This window comes from Pseudophryne corroboree, chromosome 10 (assembly GCF_028390025.1).
Source record: "Pseudophryne corroboree isolate aPseCor3 chromosome 10, aPseCor3.hap2, whole genome shotgun sequence".
NCBI lineage: Eukaryota > Metazoa > Chordata > Amphibia > Anura > Myobatrachidae > Pseudophryne > Pseudophryne corroboree.
Window position 1 is genome coordinate 18,047,209 of NC_086453.1, and position 22,124 is coordinate 18,069,332.

General features: G+C 47.6%; 1 long non-coding RNA gene across 1 annotated transcript in view; it reads left to right on the forward strand.

Annotated features, from left to right (window-relative positions):
• Positions 1–21,625, forward strand: part of LOC134966890 (uncharacterized) — a 39,161-nt gene extending 17,536 nt beyond the window's left edge. The window contains exon 2 of the long non-coding RNA XR_010188722.1: positions 21,374–21,625. This is a non-coding gene — a long non-coding RNA (uncharacterized LOC134966890). The remainder of the gene's footprint in view (positions 1–21,373) is intronic.
• Positions 21,626–22,124: the final 499 nt, after the last annotated feature.

The following is a 22,124-nucleotide window of genomic DNA, read 5'->3' on the forward strand; positions in this document are numbered from 1 at the left end:
GTCAAAGAGCTCAGTAATCAGGGGTAAAGGATAGCGGTTCTTGATGGTAATGTCGTTCAAACCTCTGTAGTCGATGCACGGCCGCAGACCACCATCTTTCTTTTTTACAAAAAAGAAGCCTGCGCCGGCTGGAGAAGAAGAAGGTCGAATGAACCCCTTTGCTAGGTTCTCTTTAATGTATTCCTCCATAGAATGCGTCTCGGGCAGAGACAACGGATAAGTTCGGCCTCGAGGTGGAACCTTCCCTGGAACGAGATCAATCGGGCAGTCCCATTCTCTATGAGGAGGAAGGATATCAGCAGAAGCTTTACTGAACACATCCGTGAAATCTTGATATGGAGGAGGTGGAACATCAGACGACCTGGGGGAGGAAGAACAGACAGGCAACACTTTAAACAAACATGTCTCAGCACAGGAGGGACCCCATGCCAGGATTTGCGTAGTCGTCCAATCAATTGTAGGATTGTGAAGACGGAGCCATGGAAGGCCCAGGACCACAGGATGTGTGGCTCTTGGAACCACTAAAAGTGAAATAAGTTCGGAATGAAGAACTCCTACTCTCAGACGAACTGGTAGAGTCCTTAGAGCAATAACTGTATCAAAAATTTTACTGCCATCCACGGCAGTTAAGGAAAAGTAGGAAGGAAGTCTCTCGGTGGGTAGGGACCACCGTTTAACATAGGCTTCGGTAATAAAGTTCCCAGCTGCTCCGGAATCAAGGAGGGCAATGACGTTCCGATAACGTTGAGCAATTTGGAGCGACACTGGGAGATTACAATCATGAGGAGATGGAGAGGAGATCATTACTCCTAGCCGGCCCTCTCCTGGGCGAGCTAGGGTTTGGAGTTTTCCCGGACGTTTGGGACAGGCATGAATAGTGTGAGACGGGGCTGCACAATACAGACAGAGAGACTCAGAGAGACGTCTTCGGCGCTCAGCAGGAGTTAAACGGGAACGGCCAATTTGCATGGGTTCATCTTTAGTTGGTGACAGTTGGCGAGGAGGAGGAGCAGAAGATTTTGGAGCAGATGATCTTCCACGCTCAGTTGCTCTCTCTCTGAAACGTAAGTCAACTTTTGTACAAAGTGAGATTAGCTCATCTAACTTGGAGGGTAAGTCTCTGGTAGCTAACTCATCTTTAATACGCTCGGATAAACCATGCCAGAATGCAGCATATAGGGCCTCGTCGTTCCATGCCAGTTCAGATGCCAGGATCTGGAACTGTATAAGATATTGTCCTACAGTATGTGATCCCTGGCGTAAACGGAGAATCTCAGACGAAGCTGAAGTTACCCGGCCTGGCTCGTCGAAGATGCGCCTGAATGTTGACACGAATGCAGTGTAAGAAGATAGCAGGGTGTCGGACCTCTCCCATAACGGTGATGCCCAATCAAGGGCTGAGCCACTGAGAAGAGAGATAATGTAGGCAATTTTTGTACGGTCACTGGGAAAATTGCCAGGTTGTAGCTCAAACTGAATCTCACACTGGTTGAGAAATCCCCTGCAGAATCTTGGAGATCCGTCAAATTTTGCTGGCGTTGGAAGATGAAGACGTGGAGCAGAAATGGGTAAGGTGGGTGGGGTTATAACTCGAGTCACTGTGGTTGACGCACCGGACGCTTCTGATCCACGGAGAGTTGTCTGAATCCCATCCAGCCGAGTAGAGAAATCCTGGAGACAGCGGATGATGTGGCCCTGTGCAGCCTCCTGATGTTCAAGTCGGGCTGCCAGTTCTTGCATCGGCCTGGCCGCTTGATCCTGGTCTCCGGCTGGATTCATTTGGTCAGTGCTTACTGTCACAACTGAGGGCCTGAGCTGACGGAAGGCAGCCTCAGTTGTAGGGGCTGAGATGTACCGGAACCTGGGAGGTTGTATCAGACCCCTGGACATGTAAGTAACATGAAGAGAAACCGCCCGAAGGCGTGACCACGACAACTTGAGTAAAAGTCAATGATATTTATTTATGACAAACTCCATGCATCACAGTAGCAGTAAAAAGTAACATAAAAATCAGCAGAGAAATAATAATACAGTTCCTGGGTACTACAGGGTGGCAGGGGCCACAGGGCTCTGGTGGTATGAGACAGTTCTTATTATCTGCAAGTTGGAAAGTCCTTACCAGGCTCAACTGTAGCAATGAGGAAAGCCCAGGGTCGTACCAGCTGGTGTTCCAGGGAAAGCTGGACTGCTGTAGATAAAATGCTGCTGTGGGTACTGGTTAGAACCAGACAGGTGTTGGCACGGAGTGGATACTGGCTGGAACCAGTTAAATAATAAATAAAGCTTGAGAGCGATGCAATGTAGATGAAATGTAGAATTTGAGAGCGGAGAAATAATAATACCAGTGGAGAGTGGTAAACTGCAGAAAGGACACCGGCCCTTTAAGAGAAGCTGTACACTGCTGGAAGCAGGTGATGTTGTAGCTGGAAACAGGTGAGTCCAGAATGGATCGGAGAGTCAGGCTACACCGCAGATGTAATGCTGGTGCGGGTCTCTATAGCAGAAGTCTGAAGACAGGAGCTGGAACCTGAAAGACATTCACAGAAGAGAGACAAACTGGAACTAGGTTTGACAACCAAAGCACTGACGCCTTCCTTGCTCAGGCACAACCTATTTATACCTGCAGCAAGGAAGGCATTGGCTAGGCAATTATGCAAATTAATAATACTGACAACGGATTGGTAGGAATGATCAGCTGACAGAATCCAAGATGGCTGCGCCCATGCAGACACTTGGAGGGAAGTTTGGATTGTAATCCATGTGGTCTGGAAAACAGTAATGGCGGCGCCGGCCACCGGAGACAGGAGACGCCAGGCTGACAGATGCACATCCGACCACGCGGACACAGCGGAGGCCGCGGCTGACGTAATCGCCACTCTGAATGCAGAAGCTCAGGGACGGCGGCGGAGGCCGCGGGAGACGCCATGCCAGATGTATAAGGCGTTACTGTGACTGCGTCCAGAGAGACAGGAGAGGATGCGGGAATGTGCACATCAGGATAACAGATGGGATCCGGTCCTGGAGCGCTGAGCCAGCCTTAGGAGGCATCTGATAGGTAAGAAATGGCGTCCAGATACCCGGATCGTGACACTATCATTATTATATTTGTTACAATTATTCTTATCATCAATAATACAGTTGCTAAGTGCACAATTATCATATACCAGTGTGCCATTCTCTGTAACCACTTTCTCTCTTGTTGCCATATTTTTCTTACCAAAGTGGGAGTCAGCTGTGTGAGCTAATCCTCCTTGTATTTCACTTTCCCGTTGCCATAACTGTAAACAATCATAATGTCGGATCCGCCTCTTCGCGGACTTAATTAGACATATCCTTCTCCTTAGATTTTGTAACACCTCGGGACTAAAACTGCCTACCCGTGGGAACTTTTCCCATTCATTGAAAACCTTTGTGTGTGATTCATCTCGGACCTCCTGGTCTGTATCACACGTTATATACCTTGCCGACCTTATGGGCCGGTTTACTAAATCAACCTGAACCAGGGTTGATCGCCCCCTACCTGAACAACTGGCCCCCATCTTTGTAGGTGTTGCTTTCACTACCTCTGACCTTCAAATCAGGGTCTTCAGCGAACCCTTACAAAAACCAAGATGTCCGGGGTAGGCCGACGGTGAAAGTTTACCGAGTACCTTCACACACTCGCCCACGTCGACCAATACGCCCACACACTGCCTTAGCGCTGGCGTACTCAACCCAGGGCCCCTGCGACCTGAACCTCTATTTACTGGAACATGTGGGTGTGATCCGAAGAGCACTTACCCTTCCCAGTAAATATCAGTTACTGGAGAATTTCTGAGTGACCAGCAAACCTCCCTTAAAATAAAAATTTTTTTACACAAATCACGTTAGAATGTACAAATAGCGTTTATGAACCCTCTAGCGTACGCAAACGGTACTGGGTCAAGTTACAAACTAATGCACACAATTACATGCGGTACAATCGTACTGCACATAAGCAACTAATCTTATGTGCGGAACGACCAACGGAATCGATAATTTCGACTGCGAATTCCTTCAGCCAGAGCGTAATGGCCTATATGGGTACCGCACCAACCCTCCTGGGGTTGTGCTTCTTGACTCTATCTATAGCTATACTCTAATGCTCTTATTTCAATATTTAACAAGGGATGCCTCCCAAGCCACCGCGCTGTCACTTTCACGGATGTACCTCACGAGAACTCGACTTCCGGGGCTTCCAACAAAAATGAGAAACTTATATATATATACACACTCTTTCACCTCATATACTCTTTACTTTCTTTTCTGTACAGAAAATTCCTTTCATGCAGTATCACAGGCTAGTCCCAGAGGAGTTGCAACTAGAGAAGGATTTTAAATTTTGGACACTGAGATTAACTTGCGCTATTATCGCGTTGCTTCCGTATCGCCTACTAAACTATCGTGTGATTTGTATTAAGTGGGCGTACCCATACGCTTCGTTGCGTAATATACGCTACGTGTGTCGACCCTTGCGTCGCGTACGCTTGTCCCGCCCTTTGTTAGGGACACGTGTACACAGGCCAGACACGTCCACAGTAACACAAGTAACACGTTTCTATCAATGCAAATGATATTTAACTGTAATCATTTACCGAGCACCACACAGATCTCCCTTGTATCTTAGGCAAAGCCGTGTGCGTGTTTTACAAATTACTCCCTTACGTATTAATTTTACTTTTAACTACCAATAGCAACAAATCTTTCTCAGCACGTTATCAATGATAAATGGCAAACAGGAAAGTGAGATATGTGAAAATACACAGATGAAAATGCAATTCTAAATTAATCTAATAACATACATTAATGTAAACACACACATATAATATTACATATATGTACTAATCACTATTACATCTATGAGACCTTATTCAGTGCTTCTAATTTGCATATGAATGTGCTTTTAACTATCTGTGAAGGCGATTTCTTTCACTGCTGGGAGAAAAAAAAACCAGTTGAGAAGTATCACCAGTTACACAGGTTAATTTGCATCTCAATGGCCCATCTCACAAGTAGCAGAGTTAAACAGACTCTTGAAGGGAGACAGAGAAGAAAAAAAAAAAACAACTTTGTTTTATTTGTGTATTTCCTAAATCAAAATATTCATTTTACTATTAACTTACATTAAACTCTATCTAAACTATTTATAATTAATTATGATATGGATTAAATAAATGCATTGGAAACTCATAAATGGTGATTTCTTTTTGACAATGGATGGCTTATTATTCCCAAAATGGCCGCTGCTCCTCCCCCTTCCACATCCATGAGGGTTACACAAAATGGAGGACAGACCATGCGGCTTCTTTTGTCACAAATAAAAAAATCACCATGCAAGCCCCTGATGTTATTTTAGGCCTGGGTTAAAAATAAAATTATCAAGCTATGCAGAGCAATTAAAAATACTTTTAAACCTATTTAAACAGACAAGCAATCCAATCTGCGTGTGCAGTTGGCACCACAATAGAAATTAAAACCAGATTTAAAAAGACAATAGCTTAATGTTCTTACCTTCTTCGGATTCCACCAACATCCCTACAAACCAAGAGAATCAGACGCAGACGCTCATCTGATCAGCACTACAAGATACCACCTTCCGCCCTTTGCTGATCGATAAAGTCTGCGCGTTTTCGCCTGACTGCGGATATGAGGTGGACCGGACTTGCCCCCAATTAATAGAGTCAGTTTTCTACCTTTTAACACAAGCTATTTACTAATACCTTCAAGCCGTAATGGCCGCTAAACCACGTGCACGTGCTAAGCACTCCGTACGCTATTTGCGTACAAAGACCTCGCACGTGGTACGCAAGTTACGTACACACGCTGCGCTGAGTGTACGGAATACACACAGCGAGCGTACACACAGATAATAACCTTTTAAACCTTAAACACAGAGTATGATTATACTGTAAGTCTTAGTATTGAGATACTGTAATGATATACCACTGGTTAACCTGGATATTTAAGCAAGCTGTTTGAGTGATTGAGATACTCAGAAACCCTTTGTACTAGCTAGAGAAACACAGACACCTTGCTGAGGTTCCAACACCTTTACTAACGAGATTTAGCTATGTAAAAAGGAAAAATACAGTTTTCAGCTTATACACTACAGCACTAACATAAAACACCTAAACAGAATACTAGACATAAATATACAATAGCGTCTTAATCCTAAACAATAACAATGAGAGAGAGAGAGTATGGCAAATACAGACAGAGAATAAGATGATCACAGAGAAACTTACACACGTGGGAATGAATCGCCTGCGCTATCTGGAAATCCAGCTCTCAGTTAATCAATGATGAAAACTTTGTGGAGAGAAGTGAGAGAGCTGGCCCAGGCTGGCTGCCTTATATACACAACATACAGTACACTACAAAGGGCCCTACAATCTTATTGTTCATTGGACACAGGAATGCCTCTCTGCACTGTAACAAAAGGTCTTAGGTTTGTTTGAACAGGTGGGCTGTGACTATTTCAAACTGCTCAAGTGGGAGGAATCCTCAGGACTCACACCACATGTGTAATAAAACAGCAAATACTTTTAAAGTCCATAAACTACTTTTACATATAACTACACGCTGGAGCGACCGATCTCTTCCTAACCAACACCGGAATGTTTCTAATAAAATACTCTTCGGTTAGGTACTAAACACCACCGCTCAGACCCTGTCTGACCCTTCGTATCATGCAAAGAGGAATTCCCTTGTCCATGAACCAGTTACACTAAACATACTTACAGATATTATAAAAGGGAATATTACCTACAAAACACATTATATTGGTTAAATATGTAGCGATCGAGTCGCTCGCTAGTCGAACACAAACACCGCCGTAAATACACATCCCGGAGCGCAGGCGACGCCGGAGCGTCCCCTACGCAACCTGAGGGGATGCGTACGCACGGGGGAGTCGGTGCACGAGCAGCGGGCACGTGCATTGGGGTTAGTACAAGGCAATGGTGAATCATGATATTTTTCGACTCTGACAGTGGACACTGGGTACAACCGCATTTTTCAGGACACTGAGGACACTTTTCTTAATGTCCCTGTACAGTCCGGGAATCGCTTGCCTAGTGAAGTGGAATCTAGATGGGATTTGGTACTGGGGACACAGTACGTCCATCAAGTGTCTAAATCCCACTGCACTAATGGCGGATACTGGACGCATGTCTAACACCAACATAAGTGTCAAGGCCTCAGTTATCCGCTTTGCAACAGGATGACTGCTGTGATATTTCATCTTCCTCACAAAGGACTGTTGGACAGTCAATTGCTTACTGGAAGTAGTACAAGTGGTCTTCCGACTTCCCCTCTGGGATGACGATCGATTCCCAGCAGCAACAACAGCAGCGGCAGCAAACAGCAGGTGTACCACTCAAGGATCCTCCAGAGGAATCCTGGTTAGGAAAGGACTCGTCAGTCATGCCAGTGACATGGCCTGCAGGTAGGCCTGGCGCTACCCGCTCAGCAAAGGGATGCAGTGCAGGTAGGCGCCGGACCGGACAGGCGCTCTGCTTGCCCTGCATTCCTTAACTGCACAGCCATGTCTCCCCCTGCTGCTGCCGGCTGCTGTGCCTGTCACACTGTACAGGCAGCAGTGCTGGCAGCAAGAAGCCTCCCCCTACTCCCCCTGCAGTGTCCGCAGCCTGGCCGAAAAGGGGGCGGAGCTATACGGAACTGCCTGGCGGGGCTACACAGGACCAGGCTGCAGCCTGTTCACAGGATGATGAGCGGCTCCAGCAGCCTGACTTCTTTAGATGAGTGAATGGAAAGAGAGTGAGCAAGAGAATGTGTGTGTGTGTGTGTGTGTGTGTGTGTGTGTGTGTGTGTGTGTGTGTGTGTGTGTGTGTGTGTGTGTGTGTGTATGACTGGGCAGTGTGTAAGCATCACTACTACTAGAGGGCGTTGTGTGTAAGCATCACTACTACAGGGGGCGTTGTGTGTAAGCATCACTACAACAGGGGACATTGTGTGTAAGCATCACTACTGCAGGGGGCGTTGTGTGTAAGCGTCACTACTACAGGGGGCATTGTGTGTAAGCATCACTACTACAGGGGGCGTTGTGTGTAAGCATCACTACTACAGGGGGCGTTGTGTGTAAGCGTCACTACTACAGGGGGCATTGTGTGTAAGCATCACTACTACAGGGGGCGTTGTGTGTAAGCATCACTACTACAGGGGGCGTTGTGTGTAAGCATCACTACTACAGGGGGCATTGTGTGTAAGCATCACTACTGCAGGGGCCGATGTGTGTAAGCGTCACTACTACAGGGGGCATTGTGTGTAAGCATCACTACTGCAGGGGGCGTTGAGTGTAAGCGTCACTACAACAGGGGGCATTGTGTGTCAGCATCACTACTACAGGGGGCGTTGTGTGTAAGCGTCACTACTACAGGGGGCATTGTGTGTAAGCATCACTACTACAGGGGGCGTTGTGTGTAAGCGTCACTACTACAGGGGGCATTGTGTGTAAGCATCACTACTGCAGGGGGCGTTGTGTGTAAGCGTCACTACTACAGGGGGCATTGTGTGTAAGCATCACTACTACAGGGGGCGTTGTGTGTAAGCGTCACTACTACAGGGGTCATTGTGTGTAAGCATCACTACTACAGGGGGCGTTGTGTGTAAGCGTCACTACTACAGGGGGCATTGTGTGTAAGCATCACTACTGCAGGGGGCGTTGTGTGTAAGCGTCACTACTACAGGGGGCATTGTGTGTAAGCATCACTACTGCAGGGGGCGTTGTGTGTAAGCATCACTACTACTAGGGGGCGTTGTGTGTCAGCATCACTACTACAGGGGGCATTGTGTGTAAGCATCACTACTACAGGGGGCGTTGTGTGTAAGCATCACTACTACTAGGGGGCGTTGTGTGTCAGCATCACTACTACAGGGGGCGTTGTGTGTAAGCGTCACTACTACAGGGGGCGTTGTGTGTAAGCGCCACTACTACAGGGGGCGTTGTGTGTAAGTGTCACTACTACAGGGGGCATTGTATGCGTAAGCATCACTACTACTTAGTGATGAGCGGGTTCGGTTCCTCGAGATCCGAACCCCCCCGAACTTCAGCCATTTTACACGGGTCCGAGGCAGCCTTGGATCTTCCCGCCTTGCTCGGTTAACCCGAGCGCGCCCGTACGTCATCATCCCGCTGTCGTATTCTCGCGAGATTCGTATTCTATATAAGGAGCCGCGCGTCGCCGCCATTTTCACTCGTGCTTTGGAGATGATAACGAGAGGACGTGTCTGCGTCCTCTCAGTTCTTACTTTGTACAGTGTGCTGCAAATTTCTGTGCTCTGTGTTCTGCAAATATCTGTGCTCAGTGTGCTGCAAATATCTGTGCTCAGTGTGCTGCAAATATCTACGTTCTCTGCCTGGAAAACGCTCCATATCTGTGCTGCATTGTAGGAGGACAGTGCAGAATTTTGCTGACCACCAGTTTATATAGCAGTGCGGTACAGTAGTCCACTGCTCTACCTACCTCTGTGTCGTCAAGTATACTATCCATCCATACCTGTGGTGCATTTTAGTTGTGCGCAGTATATATAGTAGGAGGACAGTGCAGAATTTTGCTGACCACCAGTATATAATATATAGCAGTACGGTACAGTAGTCCACTGCTCTACCTACCTCAGTGTCGTCAAGTATACTATCCATCCATACCTGTGGTGCATTTTAGTTGTGCGCAGTATATATAGTAGGAGGACAGTGCAGAATTTTGCTGACTACCAGTATATAATATATAGCAGTACGGTACAGTAGTCCACTGCTCTACCTACCTCTGTGTCGTCAAGTATACTATTCATCCATACCTGTGGTGCATTTTAGTTGTGCGCAGTATATATAGTAGGAGGACAGTGCAGAATTTTGCTGACCACCAGTATATAATATATAGCAGTACGGTACAGTAGTCCACTGCTCTATCTACCTCTGTGTCATCAAGTATACTATCCATCCATACCTGTGGTGCATTTTAGTTGTGTGCAGTATATATAGTAGGAGGACAGTGCAGAATGTTGCTGTGACCACCAGTATATATATAGCAGTACGGTACAGTAGTCCATTGCTCTACCTCTGTGTCGTCAAGTATACTACAAAAGTTCAGTAAAATGACCCAAAAATCAAAATTAAAAGCATGTGATGAGAAGCGTAAACTTGCCAATATGCCATTTATGACACGGAGTGGCAAGGAACGGCTGAGCCCCTGGCCTATGTTCATGGCTAGTGGTTCAGCTTCACATGAGGATGGAAGCACTCATTCTCTCGCTAGAAAACTGCAGTGCCACTCCTAGATGGGCAAGGTGTTTGTGTCGGCCACTTGGGTCGCTTAGCTTAGTCACACAGCTAACTCATTGCACCTCTTTTTTTCTTTGCATCATGTGCTGTTTGGGGCCAATTTTTTTAAGTGCCATCCTGTCTGACACTGCAGTGACACTCCTAGATGGGCCAGGTGTTTGTGTCGGCCACTTGGGTCGCTTAGCTTAGTCACACAGCTACCTCATTGCACCTCTTTTTTTCTTTGCATCATGTGCTGTTTGGGGCCAATTTTTTTAAGTGCCATCCTGTCTGACACTGCAGTGACACTCCTAGATGGGCCAGGTGTTTGTGTCGGCCGCTTGGGTCGCTTAGCTTAGTCACACAGCTACCTCATTGCACCTCTTTTTTTCTTTGCATCATGTGCTGTTTGGGGACAATTTTTTAAATCTGCCATCCTGTCTGACACTGCAGTGCCACTCCTACATGGGCCAGGTGTTTGTGTCGGCCACTTGGGTCGCTTAGCTTAGTCATCCAGCGACCTCGGTGCAAATTATAGGACTAAAAATAATATTGTGAGGTGTGAGGTGTTCAGAATAGACTGTAAATGAGTGGAAATTCTGGTTATTGAGGTTAATAATACTATGGGATCAAAATTACCCCCAAATTCTATGATTTAAGCTGTTTTTGAGGGTTTTTTGTATAAAAAAAACCGAATCCAAAACACACCCGAATCCGACAAAAAATTTTCAGGGAGGTTTTGCCAAAACGCGTCCGAATCCAAAACACGGCCGCGGAACCGAATCCAAAACCAAAACACAAAACCCGAAAAATGTCCAGTGCACATCACTACGTACTACTACAGGGGCGTTGTGTGTAAGCATCACTACTACAGGGGGCGTTGTGTGTAAGCGTCACTACTACAGGGGGCGTTGTATGCGTAAGCATCACTACTACTAGGGGACGTTGTGTGTAAGCGTCACTACTACAGGGGGCGTTGTATGCGTAAGCATCACTACTACTAGGGGACGTTGTGTGTAAGCGTCACTACTACAGGGGGCGTTGTATGCGTAAGCATCACTACTACTACAGGGGGCGTTGTGCGTAAGCATCACTACTACTAGGGGGCGTTGTGTGTAAGCGTCACTACTACTAGGGGGCGTTGTGTGTAAGCGTCACTACTACTAGGGGGCATTGTGTGTAAGCGTCACTACTACTAGGGGGTGTTGTGTGTAAGCGTCACTACTACTAGGGGGCGTTGTGTGTAAGCGTCACTACTACTAGGGGGCATTGTGTGTAAGCGTCACTACTACTAGGTGGCGTTGTGTGTAAGCGTCACTACTACTAGGGGGCATTGTGTGTAAGCGTCACTACTACTAGGGGGCATTGTGTGTAAGCGTCACTACTACTAGGGGGTGTTGTGTGCAAGCGTCACTCCTACAGGGGGCGTTGTGTGTAAGCATCACTACTACTAGGGGGCGTTGTATGTAAGCATCACTACTACAGGGGGCATTGTGTGTAAGCATTACTACTACAACAGGGGGCGTTGTGTGTAAGCATCACTACTACTAGGGGGCATTGTGTGTAAGCATCACTACTACAGGGGGCGTTGTGTGTAAGCATCACTACTACTAGGGGGCGTTGTATGTAAGCATCACTACTACAGGGGGCATTGTGTGTAAGCATTACTACTACAACAGGGGGCGTTGTGTGTAAGCATCACTACTACTAGGGGGCATTGTGTGTAAGCATCACTACTACAGGGGGCGTTGTGTGTAAGCATCACTACTACAGGGGGTGTTGTGTGTAAGCATCACTACTACTAGGGGGCGTTGTATGTAAGCATCACTACTACTAGGGGGCATTGTGTGTAAGCATCACTACTACAGGGGGCGTTGTGTGTAAGCATCACTACTACTAGGGGGGCGTTGTATGTAAGCATCACTACTACTAGGGGGCGTTGTGTGTAAGCGTCACTACTACAGGGGGCGTTGTGTGTAAGCGTCACTACTACTAGGGGGCATTGTGTGTAAGCATCACTACTACTAGGGGGCATTGTGTGTAAGCATCACTACTACAACAGGGGGCGTTGTCTGTAAGCATCACTACTACTAGGGGGGCGTTGTATGTAAGCATCACTACTACTAGGGGGCGTTGTGTGTAAGCGTCACTACTACAGGGGGCGTTGTGTGTAAGCATCACTACTACAGGGGGCGTTGTTTGTAAGCATCACTACTACTAGGGGGAGTTGTGTGTAAGCGTAACTACTCCAGGGAGTGTTGTGTGTAAGCGTCACTACTACTAGGGGGCATTGTGTGTAAGCGTAACTACTCCAGGGAGTGTTGTGTGTAAGCGTCACTACTACTAGGGGGGCGTGGTGTGTAAGCGTAACTACTACAGGGGGCGTGGTGTGTAAGCATCACTACTGCAGGGGGCGTTGTGTGTAAGCATCACTACTACTAGGGGGCGTTGTGTGTAAGCGTCACTACTACAGGGGGCGTTGTGTGTAAGCATCACTACTACAGGGGGCGTGGTGTGTAAGCATCACTACTACAGGGGGCGTGGTGTGTAAGCATCACTACTGCAGGGGGCGTTGTGTGTAAGCATCACTACTACTAGGGGGCGTTGTGTGTAAGCGTCACTACTACAGGGGGCATTGTGTGCGTAAGCGTCACTACTACTAGGGGGGCGTTGTGTGTTTAAGTGTCACTACTACAGGGGGCATGGTGTGTGTAAGCGTAACTACTACAGGGGGCATTGTGTATAAGCGTCACTGCTACAGGGGGCACTGTCCCTTTGTAAAGTATGGGAGGCGCAAATTTATAGTTTGCAGGGAGGCGCCAAACACCCTAGCACCGGCCCTGCCTGCAGCACTACTGACCTTCCTGACTGAGGAGGAAATTGACGTTGAGGGAGTTGGTGGTGTGGCTTGTAGGAGCTTGGGTACAAGAGGAAGAAGGGATTTAGGTGTCAGTGGACTGATAATGCTCTTACCGAAAGTTTCTGAAATTGACAATGACCTCTGATGAATGCACTGCAGGTGACGTATAAGGGAGGATGTTCCTAGGTGGTTATCGTCCTTACCCCTACTTATTACGGATTGACGGCTTGACACCTGTTATCCGGATTTGTGGAGAAATAATTCCACACTGAAGAGGTGGCTTTTTGGGTATTTTGCCCAGGAATGACAATGGGCTTTCTCATCCCACGGTCAACAACTGTCTCCACTGTTGACCTATTCAAACAAACCACATCACCAGCAGAATCCTCATCGTCAACTTCCTCCTTACCGCCAGCTACACCCATATCCTCCTCATCCTTGTGTACGTCTACAGTGACATCTTCAATCTCAATATCAGCAACTGGCGGTGCTTTTCCCAGCACTTGCAGGGGGCATGCAAATGGTGGAAGGAGCCTCCCCTCTCCATACAGTTTTGAGAAGGTCAGGTCTAGACATCGCAACCGCGGACACACTTGGACTCTCCTGGGGGATTTGTGATATCTCTGAATGCGAACGCACAGTTGTATTTTCCTGTACTTTAACAAGCTTAATTTTTCTAATTTTTCGAGAGGGAGGAGGGCTTCCATCCTCATGAGAAGCTGAGCCACCAGTCATGAACATAGGCCAATGCCTTAGCCTTTCCTTGCCACTTCGTGTCGTGAATGGTATATTGCCAATTTTACGTTTCTCGTCAGATCATTTCTTTTTTTTCTGATTATTATTTTTTGCTTCTTGGATTTTACACGCCCTCTAGGACATTGGGCATCGGCCTTAGCAGACGACGTTGATGGAACTGCATCGTGACTGGTGGCAGCAGCAGCTTCAGCACTAGTACTAGGAACTGGAAGTGGTTCTTGATCTTCCACTATTTTTTCCTCCAAATTGTTCTCCATTTCACAGGACAGCACCCCTTTATTATTACAGCACACAGAACAGTGCCCCTTTATTTTCACAGCGCCCCTGTATTCTTACAGCATATAGAACCAGTGTACTTTTATTTGTAAGAACTGCACCCCTGAATATTTATAGCAGACAGGGCCAGTGTAACGTTATTAAGACATCAGCACCCCTATATTTCACAGTGCCCCCGCCCCCTGTACAACACAGTGACAGCCAGGACAGCAACACCCATGTTCAGCTGCAGCACCCGGCAATAACACCAGGGACAGCCTGGACAGCACCCCTAACACAGCACATATACACCAAAGTGACTGCAGCAGCACCCCTACAGAGCACACATATATGTATCTGGCACTGTGGGGGCATATCTGGCACTGTGGGGGGCATTAATGTATCTGGCACTGTGGGGGCATATCTGGCACTGTGGGGGGGCATTAATGTATCTGGCACTGTGGGGGCATATCTGGAACTGTGGGGGCATTTATGTATCTGGAACTGTGGGGGCATTAATGTATCTGGCACTGTGGGGGGCATTAATGTATCTGGCACTGTGGGGGCATATCTGGAACTGTGGGGGCATTAATGTATCTGGCACTCTGGGGGCATATCTGGCACTGTGGGGGGCATTAATGTATCTGGCACTGTGGGGGCATATCTGGCACTGTGGGGGGCATTAATGTATCTGGCACTGTGGGGGGCATTAATGTACCTGGCACTGTGGGGACATATCTGGTACTGTGGGGGCATTAATGTATCTGGAACTGTGGGGGCATTTATGTATCTGGCACTGTGGGGGGCATTTATGTATCTGGCACTATGGGGGCATATCTGGAACTGTGGGGGCATTTATGTATCTGGCACTGTGGGGGCATTTATGTATCTGGCACTGTGGGGGGCATTAATGTATCTGGCACTGTGGGGGCATTAATGTATCTGGCACTATGGGGGCATATCTGGAACTGTGGGGGCATTTATGTATCTGGCACTGTGGGGGCATTTATGTATCTGGCATTGTGGGGGGCATTTATGTATCTGGCACTGTGGGGGCATATCTGGTACTGTGGGGGGCATTAATGTACCTGGCACTGTGGGGACATATCTGGTACTGTGGGGGCATTAATGTATCTGGAACTGTGGGGGCATTTATGTATCTGGCACTGTGGGGGGCATTTATGTATCTGTAACTGTGGGGGCATTTATGTATCTGGCATTGTGGGGGGGCATTTATGTATCTGGTACTGTGGGGGCATATCTGGCACTGTGGGAGGCATTAATGTATCTGGCACTGTGGGGGCATATCTGGAACTGTGGGGGCATTTATGTATCTGGAACTGTGGGGGCATTAATGTATCTGGCACTGTGGGGGGCATTAATGTATCTGGCACTGTGGGGGCATATCTGGAACTGTTGGGGCATTAATGTATCTGGCACTCTGGGGGCATATCTGGCACTGTGGGGGGCATTAATGTATCTGGCACTGTGGGGGCATATCTGGCACTGTGGGGGGCATTAATGTATCTGGCACTGTGGGGGGCATTAATGTACCTGGCACTGTGGGGACATATCTGGTACTGTGGGGGCATTAATGTATCTGGAACTGTGGGGGCATTTATGTATCTGGCACTGTGGGGGGCATTTATGTATCTGGCACTATGGGGGCATATCTGGAACTGTGGGGGCATTTATGTATCTGGCACTGTGGGGGCATTTATGTATCTGGCACTGTGGGGGGCATTAATGTATCTGGCACTGTGGGGGCATTAATGTATCTGGCATTGTGGGGGGCATTTATGTATCTGGCACTGTGGGGGCATATCTGGCACTGTGGGAGGCATTAATGTATCTGGCACTATGGGGGCATATCTGGAACTGTGGGGGCATTTATGTATCTGGAACTGTGGGGGCATTAATGTATCTGGCACTGTGGGGACATTAATGTATCTGGCACTGTGGGGGCATATCTGGCACTGTGTGGGCATTTATGTATCTGGCAATGTGGGGGCATATCTGGCACTGTGGGAGGCATTAATGTATCTGGCAATGTGGGGGCATATCTGGCACTGTGTGGGCATTTATGTATCTGGCAATGTGGGGGCATATCTGGCACTGTGTGGACATTTATGTATATGGCACTGTGGGGGCATTTATGTATCTGGCACTGTGGGGGCATATCTGGCACTGTGGGGGCATTTATGTATCTGGCACTGCTGGGGGGCATGTCATGTGCATCTGGCACTGCTGGGGGGCATGTCATTTGCATCTGGCACTGCTGGGGGCATGTCATGTGTATCTGGCCCTGCTGGGGGTGCATGTCATGTGCATCTGGCACTGCTGCGGGGAATGTCGTATGCATCTGGCACTGCTGCGGGGGCATGTCATGTGTAGCTGGCACTGCTGGGGGGCATGTCAAGTGTAGCTGGCACTGCTGGGGGGGCATATCATGTGTAGCTGGCACTGCTGGGGGGCATATCATGTCTATCTGGAACTTCTGGGGGGCATGTCAAGTGTAGCTGGCACGGCTGGGGTCATATCATGTAGTGTTCCCGTGTCTCAGTGCTCTACCTGGCGCAAAGTGTATAACGTGCTCTGTCTGGCACAAAGTGTATAACGCGCTCTGCCTGGCGCAAAGTGTATAACGTGCTCTGTCTGGCACAAAGTGTATAACGTGCTCTGCCTGGCGCAAAGTGTATAATGTGCTCTACCTGTCGCAGTGTGTATTGGAGGTTCTACCTGGTGCAATGTGTATTAGCTGCACTACTGTGTGGTGTAATGCGAATTGCCACTATGTGACCACGCCCCTTCCCCACGAAGCAACGGCCCTAAATTTTTGCTGCGCATTGTCCATGATTTCGCAAGGGAAGCACCAAGCATTACGGTATGCACATAATTTTGCCCTTCTAACTTAAAAATGTGCCCTCCCGAATGCAAATGTGCCCTCCCCGTGATCAGCACCCTGCCCTAAAAAAATCCTAGAGTGAACACTATCATGTGTAGCTGGCACTGCTGGGGGGCATGTCATGTGTAGCTGGCACTGCTGGGGGGCATGTCATGTGTAGCTGGCACTGCTGGGGGGCATGTCATGTCTATCTGGCACTGCTGGGGGGTATATCATGTCTATCTGGCACTGCACTACTGTAGACATTATGTGTAGCTGGCACTATACTGGAGACATTATGTGTATCTGGCACTATACTGGAGACATTATGTGTATCTGGCACTATACTGGGGGCATTATGTGTATCTGGCACTATACTGGAGACATTATGTGTATCTGGCACTATACTGGAGACATTATGTGTATCTGGCACTATACTGGAGACATTATGTGTATCTGGCACTATACTGGAGACATTGGGGTATATTTACTAAGCTCCCGATTTTGACCGAGATGCCGTTTTTTCATCAAAGTGTCATCTCGGTAAATCTCGGTCATTTACTAAACACTAATCACGGCAGTGATGAGGGCATTCGTAATTTTTTGCTAGTTCAGGTAAAAAATTACGAATGAATACACCATCGGTCAAAACGCGGCTGTTTAAGTATGAATCTCGGTCATTTACTAAGAAGTGCAAAGCAAAAAAACACAAAACACTGCCGTGAAAAATTACAACTCGTAAAAAAGTCCTAAAAAAAAAAACAGACCTGCTTTTTTTATCCGTGATTTGAGATGCATGCAGGGATCCATGAGATCCGTGCATGTATATCAGTGGGAAGGGGTGTGAAAGTGCTTATTTTTGCTAAAAAAATTGCGTGGGGTCCCCCCTCCTAAGCATAACCAGCCTCGGGCTCTTTGAGCCGATCCTGGTTGCAGAAATATGGGGAAAAAAATGACAGGGGTTCCCCCATATTTAAGCAACCAGCATCGGGCTCTGCGCCTGGTCCTGGTCCCAAAAATACGGGGGACAAAAAGAGTAGGGGTCCCCCGTATTTTTAAAACCAGCACCGGGCTCCACTAGCTGGACAGATAATGCCACAGCCGGGGGTCACTTTTATACAGCGCCCTGCGGCCGTGGCATCAAAAATCCAACTAGTCACCCCTGGCCGGGGTACCCTGGGGGAGTGGGGACCCCTTCAATCAAGGGGTCCCCCCCCCAGCCACCCAAGGGCCAGGGGTGAAGCCCGAGGCTGTCCCCCCCCATCCAATGGGCTGCGGATGGGAGGGCTGATAGCCTTTGTTGTAAAATAAAAGATATTGTTTTTAGTAGCAGTACTACAAGTCCCAGCAAGCCTCCCCCGCATGCTGGTACTTGGAGAACCACAAGTACCAGCATGCGGCGGAAAAACGGGCCCGCTGGTACCTGTAGTACTACCACTAAAAAAATACCCAAAAAAAGACAAGACACACACACCGTGAAAGTATAATTTTATTACTTACATACACACATACATACATACTTACCTATGGCCCCACGCAGGTCGGTCCTCTTGTCCAGTAGAATCCAAGGGTACCTGTTGAATAAATTATACTCACGAGATCCAGGGGTCCAGGCTCCTCGGCAAATCCAGGGTTAAGCCACGTACTTGCCAAAAATAAAAAAACGGTGTCCCGACCACGAACTGAAAGGGGACCCATGTTTGCACATGGGTCACCTTTCCCCGAATGCAAGAAACCCACTTTGCCTTCTGGCTAAGTGGGTTTCTTCAGCCAATCAGGGAGCGCCACGTTGTAGCACTCTCCTGATCAGCTGTGTGCTCTTGTCCTCACTGACAGGCAGCACACGGCAGTGTTACAATGTAGCGCCTATGCGCTACATTGTAACCAATGATGGGAACTTTCTGCTCAGCGGTGACGTCACTTTAGGTCAACCGCAGGGCAGAAAGTTCCCATCATTGGTTACAATGGAGCGCATAGGCGCTACATTGTAACACTGCCGTGTGCCGCCTGTCAGTGATGACAAGAGCACACAGCCGATCAGGAGAGTGCTACAACGTGGCACTCCCTGATTGGCTGAAGAAACCCACTTAGACATCAGTCAGAGTGGGTTTCTGGCATTCGTGGAAAGGAGTCCCATGTGAACACATGGGGCCCCTTTCAGTTCGTGGCTCGGCTTTCCGTTTTCTTATTTTATGCAAGTACGTGGATTACCCCTGGATTTCCCGAGGAGCCTGGACCCCTGGATCTCGTGAGTATAATTTCTTCAACAGGTACCCCTTGGATTCTACTGGAGAAGAGGACCGACCTGCGTGTGAACATAAGGTAAGTATGTATGTATGTTTGTGTGGATGTATGTAATAAATCTTTACTTTCACGGTGTGTGTGTCTTGTCTTTTTTTGGGTATTTTTTTAGTAGTAGTACTACAGGTACCAGCGGGCCCGTTTTTCCGTCGCATGCTGGTACTTGTGGTTCTCCAAGTACCAGCATGCGGGGGAGGCTTGCTGGGCCTTGTAGTACTGCTACTAAAAACAATATCTTTTCTTTTACAACAAAGGCTATCAGCCTCCCCATCCGCAGCCCATTGGATGGGGGGGGACAGCCTCGGGCTTCACCCCTGGCCCTTGGGTGGCTGGGGGGGGGGGACCCCTTGATTGAAGGGGTCCCCACTCCCCCAGGGTACCCCGGCCAGGGGTGACTAGTTGGATTTTTGATGCCACGGCCGCAGGGCACTATATAAAAGTGACCCCCGGCTGTGGCATTATCTGTCCAGCTAGTGGAGCCCGGTGCTGGTTTTAAAAATACGGGGGACCCCTACTCTTTTTGTCCCCCGTATTTTTGGGACCAGGACCAGGCGCAGAGCCCGATGCTGGTTGCTTAAATATGGGGGAACCCCTGTCATTTTTTCCCCCATATTTTTGCAACCAGGATCGGCTCAAAGAGCCCGAGGCTGGTTATGCTTAGGAGGGGGGACCCCACGCAATTTTTTTAATTATTTTACAGTGTTTAATAAAAAAAAAAAAAAAAATAAACCCCAGCACGGATCACACAGATCCGGCCGAGATTGATTGTAAAAAAAGTCGGCAGTGTTTTGCTAATCACTGCCGTAAAAATAGGTAAAAAACCACGAATGACATCGACATCGGAAGAAAAGAAAAACCCGAATACGACAGCTTAGTAAATCCATCGTAATCAATTCAAAAAGTTGCAGTTTTACACTGTCGATGTCATTCGTGATTGAACTTTGACCTTTTTTCGGAAATTACGAATCTTAGTAAATTTACCCCATTATGTGTATCTGGCAATATACTGGAGACATTGTGTGTATCTGGCAGTATACTGGAGACATTATGTGTATCTGGCACTATACTGGAGACATTATGTGTATCTGGCACTATACTGGAGACATTATGTGTATCTGGCACTATACTGGAGACATTATGTCTATCTGGCACTATACTGGAGACATTATGTGTATCTGGCACTATACTGGGGGCATTATGTGTATCTGGCACTATACTGGAGACATTATGTGTATCTGGCACTATACTGGAGGCATTATGTGTATCTGGCACTATACTGGAGACATTATGTGTATCTGACACTATACTGGAGACATTATGTGTATCTGGCACTATACTGGAGACATTATGTGTATCTGGCACTATACTGGAGACATTATGTGCATCTGGCACTATACTGGAGACATTATGTGTATCTGGCACTATACTGGAGACATTATGTGTATCTGGCACTATACTGGAGAAATTATGTGTATCTGGCACTATACTGGAGACATTATGTCTATCTGGCACTATACTGGAGACATTATGTGTATCTGGCACTATACTGGGGGCATTATGTGTAGCTGACACTATACTGGAGACATTATGTGTATCTGGCACTATACTGGAGACATTATGTGTAGCTGGCACTATACTGGAGACATTATGTGTATCTGGCACTATACTGGAGACATTGTGTGTAAGGAACACTACTGTGGCTGTTATGTGTAAGGCTGCTAATTGTGTGCGTAGAGGGGGTGTGAAAATATATTTATTTACAGTTTGTTAATATGAAGTTGTGAGGCCATGCCCACTTTTCCAGGAGGCCACGCCCACTTTCACAGGAGCGCGCATGCATAGAGGATGGGAGGGGGCGCTTTGAAATTTTCTAGCTCAGGGTGCTAGTAGGCCTGGAGCCGGCCCTGTACACAGAGTATATATCATTATTATACAGAAGATATTCATAGAAATAGCGGTAAGTGGCTGAGAAATGATAGTTGTCACTTACTGGCCTTAATGACGTCTTTTATTTTTTCAGACACGAGACGCTACGGCCCGGAGCGACTGGTCCACGGCAGGAAAACACTCTCGTACGACCTTACATCTGAATATTGCGTCTGTGGTGATTGGGATCATTCTGTCAGTTGTCTTTGTTGCCCTTTACGCTTACTTTGGTTTACATAAAGATTAACCCCTCCGCACCCCGTAAATGACATGAAGTGGGTGACCAGTCAGCGCTACAGAAGTCACACCCTGAAGATGTGTAAATAAAATGCTTTCAAATGCTGAATGTGTGTTCGCTGTAATTCTAAACGGAAGATTGTGAGTATGTACAGTCTGTGCGTAGTGCTAGGATATTGCAGTAAGTATTACAGGAAAAGTGAACAAGAAACCCTTGTCCCTGGGGGGATGTGTCCCTGGGGGAGAATGTAATAGGTTGCAGAATTTCTGGGACTTTTGAGTCTCCAAAAATCGCGGCAAGATTCCATTGATTTTCCCTGCAGGCTCGCCAGGTGTAATAGTAATGCCGCTACAAAACCCTTCCCCTGTGACACAAATCCAACAATGCCATAAGTCGCGACATCTCCGTGCATCTAAATCGCCACCCCCGTTACCATCCAGGAACACCCCGTAAATTTCCAATACATAGACTCTGTGCAAACCCACGATGCTCATTGTACCTGTACAACGCGCCTGCGCATTGCGGTGCATACGCATGCGCAGAAATGCCGATTTTTAGCCTGATCTCTGCGCTGCGAACAACGGCAGCTAGCGATCAACTCGGAATG